At 40.6% G+C, this 15,911-nt stretch overlaps 1 long non-coding RNA gene across 1 annotated transcript in view; it reads left to right on the forward strand.

The window, feature by feature from the left end:
• Nucleotides 1-217: 217 nt before the first annotated feature.
• LOC149128472 (uncharacterized) overlaps nucleotides 218-15,911 on the forward strand; it is a 68,017-nt gene continuing 52,323 nt past the window's right edge. The window contains exons 1-2 of the long non-coding RNA XR_016213009.1: nucleotides 218-331; nucleotides 673-764. This is a non-coding gene — a long non-coding RNA (uncharacterized LOC149128472). The remainder of the gene's footprint in view (nucleotides 332-672; nucleotides 765-15,911) is intronic.

Below are 15,911 nucleotides of genomic sequence, written 5' to 3' on the forward strand. Positions count from 1 at the left end.
GCAGGCATTTAGGATAAAATTGATTAGATCTGTGAGCTGGAAGATCACACCTTCACCACGCCCCTGTGTGATCCCATGCCCCTGCCTGACCACATCTGTGCATCCACCTGCCAATCAGGGTAATTAACCACACCCCTTTGGAAGTGGATTAAAGGCCTGGAGCAAGGTGGGCCCATCCTTTTTTTTTTCCCTTGGCCCTTATATTTCCTTCCCTTCCCATGATCCCCTTGCTGCCCTGCGCCTTCAGGCCTTCGGGCCACCGGGCCACTGGGCCACCCGCTCCATGCTTCCTGGCCTGCATGCTCCTCCATGTGGCTGGCTCCTAGTGCTGGTATGAATCCAGATTTCCCGCTCTCTTTTAAATGGAGCCCTCACTCTCCTATGCATTTCTCTCAGTGAATCAAGAGCTTAAAACGTATCATGCTGCCTGGTGCATTTGTGCTAGTATTCAGAATTCTTCTCCAAATATGTGGCAAGGGTCCACATAGCCTATTAATTTCAGATTATTAATAAGCAAATTGGTAACAACTACACCTCACAGTTCACTGTGAATCTTCTTAGCCCTTGGAGGAAATAAATAGCAAGAAAATAAGTGGGTTTCAGAGATTTAAGTTGAACTGTTAGCTTTTTAGACCTACCTCATGGCAGCTTGTATGCAATTTTCTTCTCCAGCTATGGTAACAGGTGAGGAGAATTGTTGCTGACAATGGAGTTCCCTGGAGTACTGGGAATGGCTTACTTGGCTCTGATAATGCTCCACTTAGGTAAGAATGCAAGATATATATTAAGATTCATTTTATATTTTTATTGATAACTGCTTTATTAATTGCTATACCAATGTTGAATGAATGATTCCAGTAGTAGTGCTTGTCCTTGAGGCCTGTGTCTGATGAATAGAATAGGATGTACCATAGACCAGGCATAGTTATGACTTTGGAGGTAGGGTGATAAAATCTACCACATCTGGGTTGTGTGTGGGTGTGTATTTTTGCTGGCTGGATTTTATTTGATTATAACCCAAAAGGACAAGTGGCTTTATTCCACAGGAAAAGGTCTTGTGTGTACAGTGAATGCTCCCTGTTATCCTCACTGACAATCCCTCATGGAAGAGGCAGGGCTCTCAGACAAGTGAACCTTGGAAGACTCCAGGCAGGAAAAGCAGAGCACTACCATTCTCTCAGAGTCTCCCATGATTCTACTTTTAAGGAATTAAAATGTCAGCTTCACCTGTGGAGACCTACCATGTATCAGGAACTCTTACAACAGTACTTTCTTTACAACCCGAAGCCCTAAAGTGGAAGGGACTATCTCCATTTACAGAAATATGAACTGAGACTGAGAGATTAAGAGTTCTATACCTAGTAAGGGGTGGTGCTAGGATTCAAAGATCTGTTTTTTACATAGAGACTGCAGTTTTGCCCTTGGAACTATTATCCATTCTGAGTGATGGGTATGGCACAGTAATGTACTAATAATAACTGTTTAACAACTAGTTCTCAAAAATGAGCAACACCTTCTTACTGATTTCTGTGGTATAAATTCTCCTACTGTGAACAATTTCAAGCCACTATCATGAAGATACTGAGCAGGGTTTTGGGAAGAGGTAGGCGTGGCTGGCAGGTGCTGTGAGCTGTCTCCAGCATACCTCAGGAGTGAATCATCCATTCCATAGGGACAAGCAGAGGTTTCAAAGGGGTGGAAGCTACAAGATCTGGAGAATAAAGCCTGTTATTGATCTGGCTGAACCCTTGGCCACTAGTTCATTTAGCTACATATTGCTGTCTTCCTTGTTTTCTCCAAGTCTGTATTGGAGCCTGCGGTTGAATGCCTCTCCTTGCTCTACTCTACAACGAGGGATCCAGGAAATGGGGAAAGCTTTGGTAGTGGCAGAGATGGGGGGTGAGGTATCCCCAAGGGCATGGGAACCTTGCCCTGTGGCTGCCCACCTCTCAAAGGATCGTCTTCCATTGTCTGTCTTGCATTGTTTGAGGGAGATGGCAATTTTCCCCCCCAAATCTTTGAATGTGTTCTCCGAGATAATTGAGGCCCACCTCCTTCCTTTCCCTCATTGTGTATTGTCATCTGTTGGTCTTCAACCCAAATGTTCTCATCACTGTTGATTTTCTGTTGTTGTCAGCCTTTCTATACATGTGTGATTCTTGGACTACCTGTATCAGAATCACCTACTGTGCTTGAGAAAAATGCAGATTTTAGGCTCAACAGTCTGCATTTAACCAGCCTTTCAGTGGATGCTTATGCTCAGTATTTGAGAACAATATCTCTATTTTCTAAAATGTCTCTAGCAGAACCAGAGGCAATGGGATCTCAATAAGAATGGTGTTATAAAGAATGGTGTTATAACTTGAAGGAGTGGTCTATGGCAGGGAGTCTGAAAAGAGCTAAAAATAGAGCAGTGGCCTCTTTCTGCATAGCCCTTGAGGTAAGACTGGTTTTTAAATTTTAAATGGTTATGCAAAAAAAAAAAAAAAAAAAAAAAAAAAGGAAGGACGAAGGAAAGAAAAAGAAGGAAGGAATATGTAGCAGAGCCTCATGTGTTCAGCAGACCTAAAATATTTACCATCTGATCCTTCAGAGAAGAAGTTTAGTGACCTCTGCTCTGTGGTCAAATGAATTTCAAAAGTGTTGTTAAAGGTTAAATACTTCTGGAGTGCTGTTTCATGATCTAAACGCTGCATGTGTTTGGCTGGTGAGAATTAATCAAGCAGTACCATTATGCACACTATACTTCAACAGAAGCTTAGAAAATGTTAGATAAGCTTCTTGACCATAAGGAGACTGGGCACATTTAATATGCCAAAGAACCCTGGGGATTTTTTTTAAACTTATAAGTTTTTTTTTTTTTTTTTTTTTTTTTTTTTTTTTTTTTTTTTAAGATTTAGTTTATTTGAAAGGCTAAGTTACAGAGGTAGAGAGAGAGAGGTCTTCTATCCACTGGTTCACTCCCCAAATGGCTGCAGCAGCCAGAGTTGAGCCAAACCAAAGCCAGGAGCAGGAGATTCTTCCAGGTCTTCCACATACGTACGCACAGGGGCCTAAGGACTTGGGCTACCTTCTGCTGCTTTCCCAGGCCACAGCAGAGAGCTGGATTGGAAGTGGAGCAGCCAGGACTCGAACCGGCATCCACATGGGATGCCTGAATGGCAGGAGGCAGCTTTACCTGCTACGCCACCATGCTGACCCCTACCATGGGCATCTTTAAGAGAGTACACAGAATTTCTCAACCTTCTTTGAACATAGACCCACCACACTCCTCATTTTTATTGTTGTGCAGAGTGTATTTTGGAGTGAGTATTCTTTGGAATATGCTCTGGGAAGTTTTTATAAGCAAATGAACGCAAATCCAGGTTTGGTTGTTGGTTTCCTTTAGCATACTAGCCCTTCTCTTATTCTTTCAGCTTTTCTGTGTAAATCTTATTTTTTTTTAAAGAGTTTTAATTTATTTTATTTGAGAAGTAGAATTACACAGGGAGTGAGACAGAGAGAGGAGTCTTCCATCCACTGTTTGGTTCACTCCCCAAATGGCTGCAACAGCCAATTTGAAGCCAGGAGCCAGGAGTTTCTTCTGGGTCTCCCACATGGGTGCAGGGACCCAAAGACGTGGACCATGTTCTGCTGCTGTCCCAGGCCACAGCAGAGAGCTGGATCAGAAAAGGAGCAGCTGGGAAACGAACCGCTGCCCATGTGGGATGCCAGGGCCACAGGCAGAGGCTTAGCCTACTAAGCCACATCGCAGGCCCCAAATCTTCTCTTTCATAATCTGCTTACCATCTCTTACCTCAATCTCAAACTTTTCCTTCAGAACTCTTAGAAAATTTCGTATTCAGTAAAACCACCACTTTTCAACACTCTCAGGAAATAGGGGCTCCAGATACTTTAATGACTATTTTAGGGCTTACCATTTGTGGCACAAAAGCATTATTTTGCCTAATTTATTTTGGACAGTAAATCTTTGAAATATTTGGATGTACACTGACTTGACAGAGAACATTAAATATGATTTGACATCATTTTTATAAGATGCTCTCAAGTGAAGATTATTTAGTGAGAAGATGAGAAAAGCTGTGTTTCTAGCTCAGTGGTTCTACCACTAATGAGATGAGAGTTCTAAGAATTCACTTTTCCATCCTGATCTCTGATAAGATGAGATTATTGGCTTAGATTTTCTTCAAGTTTTCTTATTCTATGATGTTCTGGCTTGCAGAATTCCAGGAAAAGAGAGAGAGAGATGAGACATGTCCACTCAAGTTTATATTCTATTTATATCTGATGCTTTGTCAATAGCTATACAATTCAGTATTGCTAAATCACAATTATAATAGAGACTTTAAAATATTATCATTGATATTTAATTGTATGTTATGGACAAAGATATTTTTACATAGCAACAGATTGAGAAACAAAGATTTTCTTAATCCTGTTAAGCAAGTTTTCTTTTTGAGAGTGAGTCTTGCAAGTCTTTGATCATGGACTTGGACAGAATACTCACTTTGGTATTTTTATTTCTTTTAGAAATTCCCAGCTCTCAGAGGTGTCATAAATCTGGCTTGATCACTCAACTTTTCCTAGAGAAAGCTATTGACTGTGGGAATGAAGAGAGTTGCCTCTTACTTCACAGGAAGGTCATGAACTTCAGTTATGTGGGTTTCTTTTTATTATCTGATGCCATTGGCATGCTTGCTTCAGTTGGGGTCTCCCTGAGCCTCTGAGTCCCACCATCAGCACTGACTGTCCCCTGAAGTCCCCACAGGGCTGCTCTAGGGGGCTTGCTTGTTCACCAGCTGCAGCCCTTCCATCCTTTCAGTGCACCAAGGGACAAAAAACTTTCATTTTTTCCATCTCAAAGCTCCTAAAGCACCCAGGGTCTTCCTTCCCCTCTCATTCTTTAAATGTTTCATTGAGAGTGTGACTTTTCAGGAGGAGAGAAGAAGATGGGCAAAAACCATGCCAGTATGGGGAAGTGTGGCATGATCAGAGGGAGTGTGACAGGGCCAGGAAGAAGTGGGTGTTTGGGGAGGAGCTGGACAACCTGGCACGGACCCCATCACTTAGGGGGAAGGAGCAACCTTCCTCCTTGGGCTCATGGCCCCACTCCCTTCAGCCTCTCACTTCAACAACATCCCCTTTGGATTCCCTTTCTTTTCTCAATCTTCTTTTGCAGCTCAGGGATATGCTCAAATCTTACCTTGCCTCAACACACACTCTGTCTGTCTGTCTCTCTTTCATCAGTTTCATTTCACTCTACTTTATTTTTTTAACTTTTATTTAATGAATATAGATTTCCAAAGTACAGCTTATGGATTACATTGGCTCCCCCCGCCATGACTTCCCTCCCACCCTCAACCTTCCCCTTTCCCCCCTCTCTCTCCTTCCATTCTTATCAAGATTCATTTTCAATTTTCTTTATATACAGAAGGTCAGTTTAGTATACATTAAGTAAAGGTTTCAACAGTTTGCACCCACATAGAAACACAAAGTGAAAAATACTGTTTGAGTACTCGTTATAGCATTGAATCACAATGTACAGCACATTAAGGACAGAGATCCTACATGAGGAGTAAGTGCACAGTGACTCCTGTTGTTGACTTTACAAATTGACACTCCTGTTTATGGCATCAGTAATCTCCCTGTGCTCCAGTCATGAGTTTCCAAGGCTATGGAAGCCTTTTGAGTTCGCCAAATCTGATCTCATTTAGACAAGGTCATAGTCAAAGTGGAAGTTCTCTCCTCCCTTCAGAGAAAGGTACCTCCTTCTTTGAAGACCTGTTCTTTCCACTGGGATCTCACTCGCAGAGATCTTTCATTTAGGTCCTTTTTTTTTTTTTTTTTTTTTCCAGAGTGTCTTGGCTTTCCATGCCTGAAATACTCTCATGGGCTTTTCAGCCAGATCTGAATGCCTTTAGGGCTGATTCTGAGGCCAGAGTGCTGTTTAGGACATCTGCCATTCTATGAGTCTGCTGTCATTTCACTCTACTTTAAGCACGGAGTTCATACTCAACATTTATTTTCCAGTCTTTGAAAAAGCAATTGTCTAACTTTCTCTATTTGTTCACCTTCAGTTCTCTCAATCCTATTGTCATCTGGCTTGAAATGATGAGGACTGTGTTTGGTTACATTATCTGCTATGGTCTAAATGTTTGTCCCCCCCCCCCCCCCCCGCTTCCCCCAAGTTCATGTTTAAACTTAATCCCCATTGTGGGGAATATTTGGAAGTGGGGTCTTTGGAAGGTGATTGGATACCTGATAAAGGACACCTCAGCTATCTCCTATCTATCTCTTCCACCGTATGAAGTTGTGAGAAGTTGTTTACAAACCAGGGAGCAGGTGCATACCAGACACCAACTATGAAACTAACTCGATGTTGCATTTCACATCCTTGCAATTCTGAGAAATCAATTTATGTTATTTTATAAGCCACCCAGTCTGTGGTATTCTGTTATTGCAAACTGACTGCACTAAGACTTCATCAACTTTTCAACATTTTAATCTAAAACCTATGAATAATTTTTTTTAGTCTGCCCCACTGTGAATTTTAAAGAATGCCATTTTCTTTTTTTTTACTTATTTATAGCTAATGTAGGTTCAGTTACTCTGAATACATTTTAATTTACTTAAAATAAGTCTGTCCTCTTTTCCCTGTATAATTACACAAGGCCAATGAGGTCTTTAGTTCTAAGACCACCAGCAAAATCCATGGATGCCCATCTGATGCAAGTACTGAGGCAGAAATTCATTTTCTCTTTTCCTTGTTCAGAGAAGAAATAGGCAGCAATGGAAAAGCAGAAGAAATACAGGAGGGAGGGAGGGAGGGAGGAAGATAGGGAGGGAGAAATGATTCAGACCCAGAGGGAAATATTATAGGGTTGTTGTGTGCTGTTTTTGTGAAAGTCATATTATTTTTACAAATATTTGATAGGTATGATCATGTCCAGGCATTGGGGATACTGAAATAAAAGTAATATTTCCCAAATTCATGAGTTCACAATCTGTGGAGACAGAGACTGCAGTTTAGCAGTTCACTAGGGCCAGAAGGGAGGGTTGCAGAAATTGCTGGGTGAATGGAGGATGTAAGTTAGCCTTGGATGGATAAGGTGTATTGAAGGACAAATAGAAGCCAGCAGCTGGATGAGGAGAGAATTCTAGAAAGAGGGGACAGGGTGTGCTAATACACAAAGATGTGAGACAGCAATGCATTCAATTGCAGATGGCTTTATTGCTTGAGTGATTGAACCAGAGGTTGGAGAAGTGGTTGGAGGCTATATAAAGAAGAGCTCTGAGACCCATGTGTGGGAGGTTGGATTGTTCTCCTGTAACAGGAGCCATGGGTGAGTGCTAATCTGGGCAGTAATAGGGTCAGAAATCTGCCTGGAACTGAGCATAGGAGCCTTCTTTCACTGGTTCACCTTTGACATCTTTTCCTAGTCTTTGTATTCAGATTCTTGGCTCTGGTTAAACATGATACCATTGTTCACTCTTCTTACCTCAGCTTCATCCAAACTCCCTATTTTTGGTCCTCTTGATCTGTTCTGCCATTCACCTCTCTTAGATCAGAAACTTCTCTTCTTATCCCCAACATCTCATTTTGTGATTCTAACTCTTTCACACTTCTCATATTCCTTTCCTATCCTCTATCCCCTGAAAACTTTCTGATTTTGTTTAGCTGCTGACATTTCTTTTCTGGGTTAATGCAACACCCACAGAACTGATCTCTTAGCCTTGGGCATCCTTCAAGCACCTGCCAATGTGGGCCCTGGGAACTGATCATTTTGTATCCATGATTAAAACCATCATTCTTCAGAAAAAAAGATTCCTGCAGCCCCTGCTGGGTTGATAGACAGAGATCTTTGGACCTGGGTGAGGAGAGAATCAAATACCATCTCCCAGGAAGTTAGAAATGGGTCTCCAGACTGTGTGCTTCTGTGACTGCCTGGACACAGCACTGAGAGAAAAATAGGACCTAGAAACCATGTTTAGCCTATTCACAAATGTAAGAGGAAAAAATCACTTGCAGAGGGAAGAAGGTCTTAGAGAATGGGGCACCCAGTATTGGGGTGGGTCTGTGATCTGATTTGGAGGGTGCGTATTCAGCTTTTGCACCAAGTCTTTGCAGCCTGGCTTCATTTCATTTCTGATCTTAAGTTCTTGTTGATACTTCTCTGTTGTTGTTTTTAAAATTTCTCTTTGCTTAAAGTTGCTCAAATAAGTTCTGTTCCTTATAACCAAAAACTCTTAAACAGAAGACTGATGGAACCCAACTCATATTTGGGCACCTCTGACACCAAAATCTGTGGTTTCCTTTGTCCAGTCTCTTGCCCAAGATGGCACAAAATCAAGAGCTGTTTTGAAACAGAATCTAGCACACTCTCTACTGTACCCCATTAGTGCTCTAGTGTCATGAGCCTCACAATTTAGGGCAGACTTTTAATGGGTCAGGGGTTCTTTCTAATCACAAATGAATGGCAGTTGCTGACATGTAAGGCTATTGATGGTGTCAGGGGCTTTGGGCATAACCTGATTTCACAAAACCCTAAATATTCATTCATTCATTCATTCAAGATTAATCTAATGCCTACTATTTGACAAATATGCCCTGGAGTTACAAAGAAAATGGAATGTAATCCTTGACCTTGAAGGACTCTTACGCTTTTAGAAAATAGATAAAAGTGGAGAAAGGAATAAGAGATCCTCTTATTGGTAATGAAATCCAGACAAGAAAATGGAGGTGGTTTATTTAAGCAAAGCTCTAAAGTTAGCCTTTCTGTTCTTTCCATACTGACTATATATCCTGCTTGGGCACTACATCATTTTAGATCCTTTGGTCCACTTGGAATAGACAGTGATAGAAAATTGGAGGGTTGAATTATTGACTTTAAAGAGAATATGGAATCCAGGCTTCTTGGAAATTATGTAAGCGTTAAGATTGCCAGCCATTAAACCTACTTTTGGGAATAACCAGTTGAGTTCTGCAAGGTCATCCTACTTAGTGAAAATGAGAAAAAATAGATGTAAAATACTTCCCAAATTGCCTAATCAGTGGATTTCTGGAAACAGTGAAATACAATAATTAGGTCAACAAAAACATGGTGTCAATCTTAGGGAGGCCACACAAAATTATTTTTCTTATTGTCCTAAATTCATTGCTTTTTGTAAAATTCAAACTATGTTGCAAAATTGGAGCAAAGTGTCAGCATTGAGGGATGAGAGGTGCTAAAAGGATGTTAGCAAAATCCTGTTCCTAGATGGGCTGGATAGCAAGATGGCCAGAGCAGGGAGGACAGATGTGAAGAAGGCATCTTGAAGATTGTCAGGGTTGCTGTGGGAAGTCAGGACGAAGCTGGCAGCATGGAGACACATGCCTTAGGGATTGGAAAGTTTGTCCTGGGGGGACTAATGGGTGTGGAAAAATTAAATTAGCTCCAAGTGGATAAAAGGTCAAGACAGAGCAACTGAGTGTGTTGTCTATGCAAATTCCAGATATCCTATTATATAAAAATTTAAAATATAGCTTAAGGTTCAGTTAATAACATATAATATCCAGTAAAAGTTTGAATTTCCCAAATTTGCTTGACACGTCTCAATATTTTTCAATCAAAATGTTCACATCCATATGTTATCGGTGAATGGCAGGGTTCTTGTATTTGCGCAAGAAAGAATTCAGGCGTGAGACAGAGAGTAGTGGAAAATAAAATAGCAAGGTTTATTAGGGTAGGGACATCCATAAGAACGGATGGGCACCTCTCCAGACAGAACCTGAGAGAGAGTGCCCAGTCACTCAGACTGGGGGAGAGCGAGGTTACATGGTTGAGTGGAGAGAGTACACTGTAGCTCCCTTGCCCGCAAAGGAACGACACTTCTCCCAGCTGATCGGTCTTCAGTAGACTTTTATTTAAACAGGATAGAAAGAGAAACCCTTGAGCAAGGGGAGCTCCGAAAGAAAGGGGAAGCTCCCGTACCATATCACAAACAGCTTATATAGTATAACATTGCGGAAGCATGTAATGCAAGCTTAGTCCATGCTACAGTCCATGCGGTGGTGCTCCAATCAGGTGCCTGATTATGCACAGTCCATGCACTCCTTGTCCAACTATAAAGGTGATCACGCGTCTTCATCCAATCAAGCTCCTGGTCACGTAGCAGGTGACTCGGGTGCTAACAACAAGCTTCCACCTGGTGTTTTCTCAGCCTTGGTCAGTGAGAAAAGAAGTACGGGAAGCCCCAAGGCCATAGTTGTTTTGACTCTAGCCTGGGGTTAAGAAACGGTCCTGATATCACAGCTCAACAGAAACCATAAACATCCACACAGCAGTAACTAATGCCAATGGTCAGCAAGCCAAGCTTTAGCATGTGGGCCCATGGCTGGCTCATAGGTCCCCACAGTACACCTGGCCAGGCCAGGTGGGCAGTTCAGCATAGAGGCAGAGGGCTGAGCACATGTCTGGTTGAGGCCAGGGGTTTTTAAGGGGATGGGTCCTGCTTTCCTGCCTCTTCTTCTCCTGAAACAAAGGACTTTTTGGATGTAAATATGAAAAATTCCTTTCTGAGTTTTCCCCTGAAGTTATCAGACAGGGGGAAGCCTGTCTGGCATCGCCCTGCCTTAGAGGAGCCTTAGAGGAAGGATGGTTATGAGGTAGAAGGGGCAGAGCAGGATGCGATTTGAAATGCAGATACTGGGCTGCACCTGGAAGATTATCAGGCAGAAGGGGCGGGGACCCCCACCTGGCAGGTTATTGGGTAGAGTCGGCAGGGCAGGATGCAAATACTGGGCTTCCTCTAGAAGGTTATTGGGATGACTTTGAGATGCATGTGCTGGACCTAGATTTCAACTCTTCAGGCCTTTGTCACATACACATAAGCTCATATTTGACTTCCTACCTAACACATATACATATTATTTCCTTGAAATTTATTTAGGAAGGAACTGAGTCATTTGTGCTATGGAGTTTTCCATAGGTGTCAGAGTTTTGCAGGGTACATCTCCCTAGTATCATGAAGCATGTCCCTCTGTCCCCTCTATTTGCATGTTATCAGTGGTTACAGCTGAACTTTGATGTGATTCAGATTTGTATATTTTTCCTAATAAAATCGCTTCATAGGTGGTGGTGCAGTCTTCCATCAGGAAGCAGCAGTGACTGGTCTTTTTCTTGGTTATGTTAGTGTATTTGTTTGTTAGGCTGCCTTAACAGAATACCACAGTGATGGCTTAAACAATAGAAATTTATCTTCTTCCATCTCTGGAGGTTCAATGTCCAAGATCAGTGTGCCAATAGGCTGGTTTCTGGTGAGGTGTTTTCCTGAATAGTGGATTCCTGCCTTCTCACTGTGTCCTCACATGGTCTTTCCTCTGTGTGAGCTTAGGGAGGGAGGGAGGGAGGGAGAGGGTGAAAGAGAGAGAGAAAGCTCAGGTGGGGTCTCTTCCTCTCCTGATAAAGACATTGATCCCATTTGATCCCTTGTAGTGATCTCATTTAATTTAAATTACATCTTGAATGCTCTACCTCTAAATATAGTCACATTAATGTCTAGGACTTCAATGTATGAATTGGAGAAATTGGGGACACAATTTGGTCCTTGACAGTTAATGAACATTGATGTTCATTGCCAATGTCTTTATGTTATCAGAAGTTTGCAAAAGGGTGATATTCTCTCATTCTTTCTGTATTTATATTATGAAATACCAGTATAAAAAGCTAGTATAAAAATCAATATGTGCTTGATTACTTTAAGGTCCATTTTATATAGAAAATGCAGAAAAAAATGCTTGATTATTTTCATGTACTTTCAGAAGAGTAAATTTCCAGCATCCTCCCAAGTGGGCAATGAAGGGCATGTGTGTGTGTGTGTGTGTGTGTACGCACACGTGTGTGCACATGCACATGACTATCAACTCGAGGGATTTGAAAATACTTGATGTATTTTAATATGTTACAGCAATTAATCTTATTTATACCTAAATTGTTTCATCTTTAGCCAGGAGGACTATCTTTAAATTGTCCCCCTTTTGTTCTGTTGACCTGACATTAGCAATCCTTGTTAGCTTCCCTGCCTTTTTGAGTGTAAAGATGTTTCAGACCTTTTTTATGCATTTCTGGTTCCAAATTTGGAATAAGCCATTTTTTCAACGAGTTCTGGCCTTTTGAAGTGATAAGTGACATTTGGGGACCACAGTTTAGGTGTGAGGGAACTCAATGCTACTGAATTGATAACTACTTCCAAGTCTTTCAGTAGAAAGAGCTAGAAAAAACATTTTAAAAAAATACATCATGAAGTCATACCAATTTTCCAATTCATATTTAGATATTTATTTAATTTCCTTTTTATTTAATTTTTTCATAATTTTATAAAACTTTTACATGATTTAAAATTCAAATAATGAAACAATGAATATAGAGAATTTATGTTCTGTCTCAGTCTTGTTCCTGTCTCCTTATTTTGTGCTTTCTATGCCACTTCTAAATTTAAAAAATTAGGGCCGGTGCCATGGCTCACTTGGTTAATCCTCCACCTGCAGTGCCAGCATCCCATATGGGTGCCGGGTTCTAGTCCCAGTTGCTCCTCTTCCAGTCCAGCTCTCCTCTGTAGCTCAGGAGGGCAGTGGAGGATGGCCCAAGTGCTTGGGCCCCTGCACCTGCATGGGAGACCAGGAGGAGGCACCTGGCTCCTGGCTTTGGATTGGCGTAGCTCTGGCCGTGGTGACCATCTGAGGGGTGAACCAACGGAAGGAAGACCTTTCTCTCTGGCTGTCTCTCTCACTGCCTAACTCTGTCAAATAAAAAAAAAAATTAAAAAAATTAAATGTTGATTTAAAAAGATTTTATATACAGTCAATATTCATTATTTGCAGATTCTATAATTGCAAATTTGCCTACATGCTAAGATTTGTAACCTTAAAATCAGTACTCAGCACTTACGTGATCATTTATGGACGTATACTGGACACTGAAAAATTCCACTCACTGAATGTGCGTATTCCTAGTTGAGGTCAAAGAAGGCAATTCTCTGTCTTCTCAATATCACTGTCATATATAAACAAGTATCCTTGATGCAGTGTGTTTAATAATGTTTTTACATTTTTGTGCTCTTTTTTTGTGTGTGATTTCACTGTTTAAAATGCCACCCCCACCATAATGTTGAAATGCTGTTTAAATGTTCCTAAGCATAGGCTGTAATGTGCTTTATGTAGAAAATACATGTGTTAGATAAGATTCATTCAGGAATGAGTTGTTGTGCTTCTGCCTATGAGTTCAATGTTAATGAACCAATAATGTATATTAAAGAAGATGTCTTTAAACAGAAGCATGTAAAAAATGAAACTATTTTGAAAAATTAATGAAAATGTTGTGAACAGAAGCTTGCAGGTATCTAACTCTACAGTTCCACTTGGAACAATGATGGCTCAGTATTTGCCAATTTGGTTACAATTTTTATAGGACACATCTACCACAAATAATGATAATCTACAGTGTGTGTGTAAGTGTGTGTATGTGCATGTATGTGTACTAAATACTATTCTTTCATAAACAGTGGCCTATCATGCATATTCTTCTTTGCCTTAACTTCTTTTAGATTTACTTTTTTATTTGAAAAGCAGTTAGAGAAAGAATATCTTCCATCTGTTGGTTCACTCCTCAGATGATCCCAATGGCCAGCACTGGGCAAGGCAGAAGTCAGGAGCCAGGAGCTTTTTTCAGGTCTCCCACAAGGGTATCAAGGGCCAAAGCACTTGGGCCATCTTCTGCTGCTTTCCCAGGGGAAATTAACAGGGAGCTGGATTTAAAGTGGAGCAGCTGGCTTGAATCAGTGTCTAGATGGGTTGCTGGTGTTGCAGTCTCAGGTGGGGCCTCAATTGCCACCTCAGTGTCAGCCCCCTTCACCTTAATTTTATTTTTACTTAATATTGAATCCTAGAGATCATTCTATAAGCAGTGAATATAAACATTCTTAGTTTTTAAGAGAACAGTACACCATAATGCTACCAGTTATTCAACCATTCCCCTATTGATAGAAATTTAAATTATTTTTAATTATAATTTTGACTAGTTAAAATTATATAGCCTGTGCATGCATGTTTTTAATTTTAATGTGTCCTTGAATAGAAGTGAAATTGCTTTGTCAAAGTATAAATACAAATGCAATTTTGCTAGATATTGCCAAATTTCCCGACCTAAGGGTTGTACTAATTTGTTCTCCCATCAGCAGAAAAGTACCTATTTCCCATAGCCTTGATAACAAGGTTTCTTCTAAAAGTTTTGAATGTTTTCTGATATGGTAGATGAGAAAATACCAGCTTAGCTTTATTTTTAATTTATCTTATTGAAGTGAAGATGAGTGCTTTTCATGTGTTTTGGGGTCCTTTCTTTTGTTTGTTGTTCATGTCACTTGCAATGGAGATTAGTTTCAAGGATGTGTGAGAAAATAAGAACGGCTTTACAACCAGGACCTGGAGACTGGAATATTGTGTAATTCAGCAGGTATAACTCAGCAGCAACATGAGCCTGTCAGGAGCTCTGGGCCCCAATGACATCTTGAAAAAATCTGGTAAAACTGATTAACTGGTAAAATGTTTCTCTGTATGTCTGTGGATGTATTTTCTGATGAGATTATTTTTTAAATTGGTAGTCTCAGTAAGGGAGCTCCTGTTCACTAGTGTGGGTGGGCCCGAATAGAACAAAAAGACAGAGAGGGTGATTTCTCTCTCTTCGGGAGATGGGACATTCACCATCCACTTTCTGCTGCTCTTGACCATTGGAGCTCCCGGTTCTCAGGCCTTTGGACTTGGACTCAATTATGCCACTGGCTTTCCTCATTCCCCAGCCTGCAGACAGCATACTCTGTGACTTCTCGGCCAATTCCCAAAGTAACTTTTCTCTTCTATGTATCTATGCATGTCCTATTTGTTCTGAGTCTCTGGAGAACCCTAACACAATGATGCAGCGACTTCATCTCTGTTTATTTCTCCATCAACTTCTTCCTATTACATTTCCAATTATTCCTTATTTTCTCAACCTTTTTACGTATGCTTTTTGCAATCTCATGGCTTCTGTCTCTCCGTTTCTTGTTGCCCTTCTCTACCATTACCAGACTTACTCTCAGCTCCCTTTTCTGGTACATATGATATTAAAGTTCCCCAAAAGTGGATTTAATTAGCCAGTGGTCATGAGCATAATATATCTTTGGTGGTCAATGCCTTTGATACATTACTGAGAAATGCACTCAACATTAGTTCAGAAAGTCATGGCTACTGCCTGAGATTATATGATATAAAGCATAGAAACTTAGAGGTTAGGATGTTTGCAGGAGAGAGATGTGAGCAAGCTTTCACGTGGTTTTGCTTGAATAGTGTAATATAAACACAATGAGGAAGGGTATTATGGAATTAACATTCATTCCACAGATGAGGAAATTGACTCTTAGAAGCATTAAATAGCTTTTCAAAGTCACAGCTCATTGGTATCAAAGCCATGTGTTCCAGAGCCAAGATTCAATCATAGACATTGAACACAGGACATTTTGATCCTATTGTATTGACTCTTAATTGAACTCTGCATGTGTTTTGATCTGGCTGTTTTGGCCTTAAGCATACTTAATGTCCCCATCTTATTGAAAATAAATATCTGTATCAGGACAATGCCTTAGTGAATGTATGTCTATTTAAAAAGCACTTTCATGTTCTGCACTAATCCAACTTAATTCCTTGATCAATTTTTTATCCAATGCCATTAAACCAGTTCCAATTTTACTTTTACTTTGCTGCTATTCATCTACATTAATGATTCCTGTGTATATTTTATAATAGACCTTGCTGTAGCCCTTAATTTTTGTTGTCATTTGTTTTATTATTGTCAAGTTTTATTGATCAACATTTCTTCCAATTTTTTCCTTTTGGCTTTTAGAGT

Source organism: Oryctolagus cuniculus, chromosome 1 (assembly GCF_051225735.1).
Source record: "Oryctolagus cuniculus isolate XC-2025 breed Fujian yellow rabbit chromosome 1, ASM5122573v1, whole genome shotgun sequence".
NCBI lineage: Eukaryota > Metazoa > Chordata > Mammalia > Lagomorpha > Leporidae > Oryctolagus > Oryctolagus cuniculus.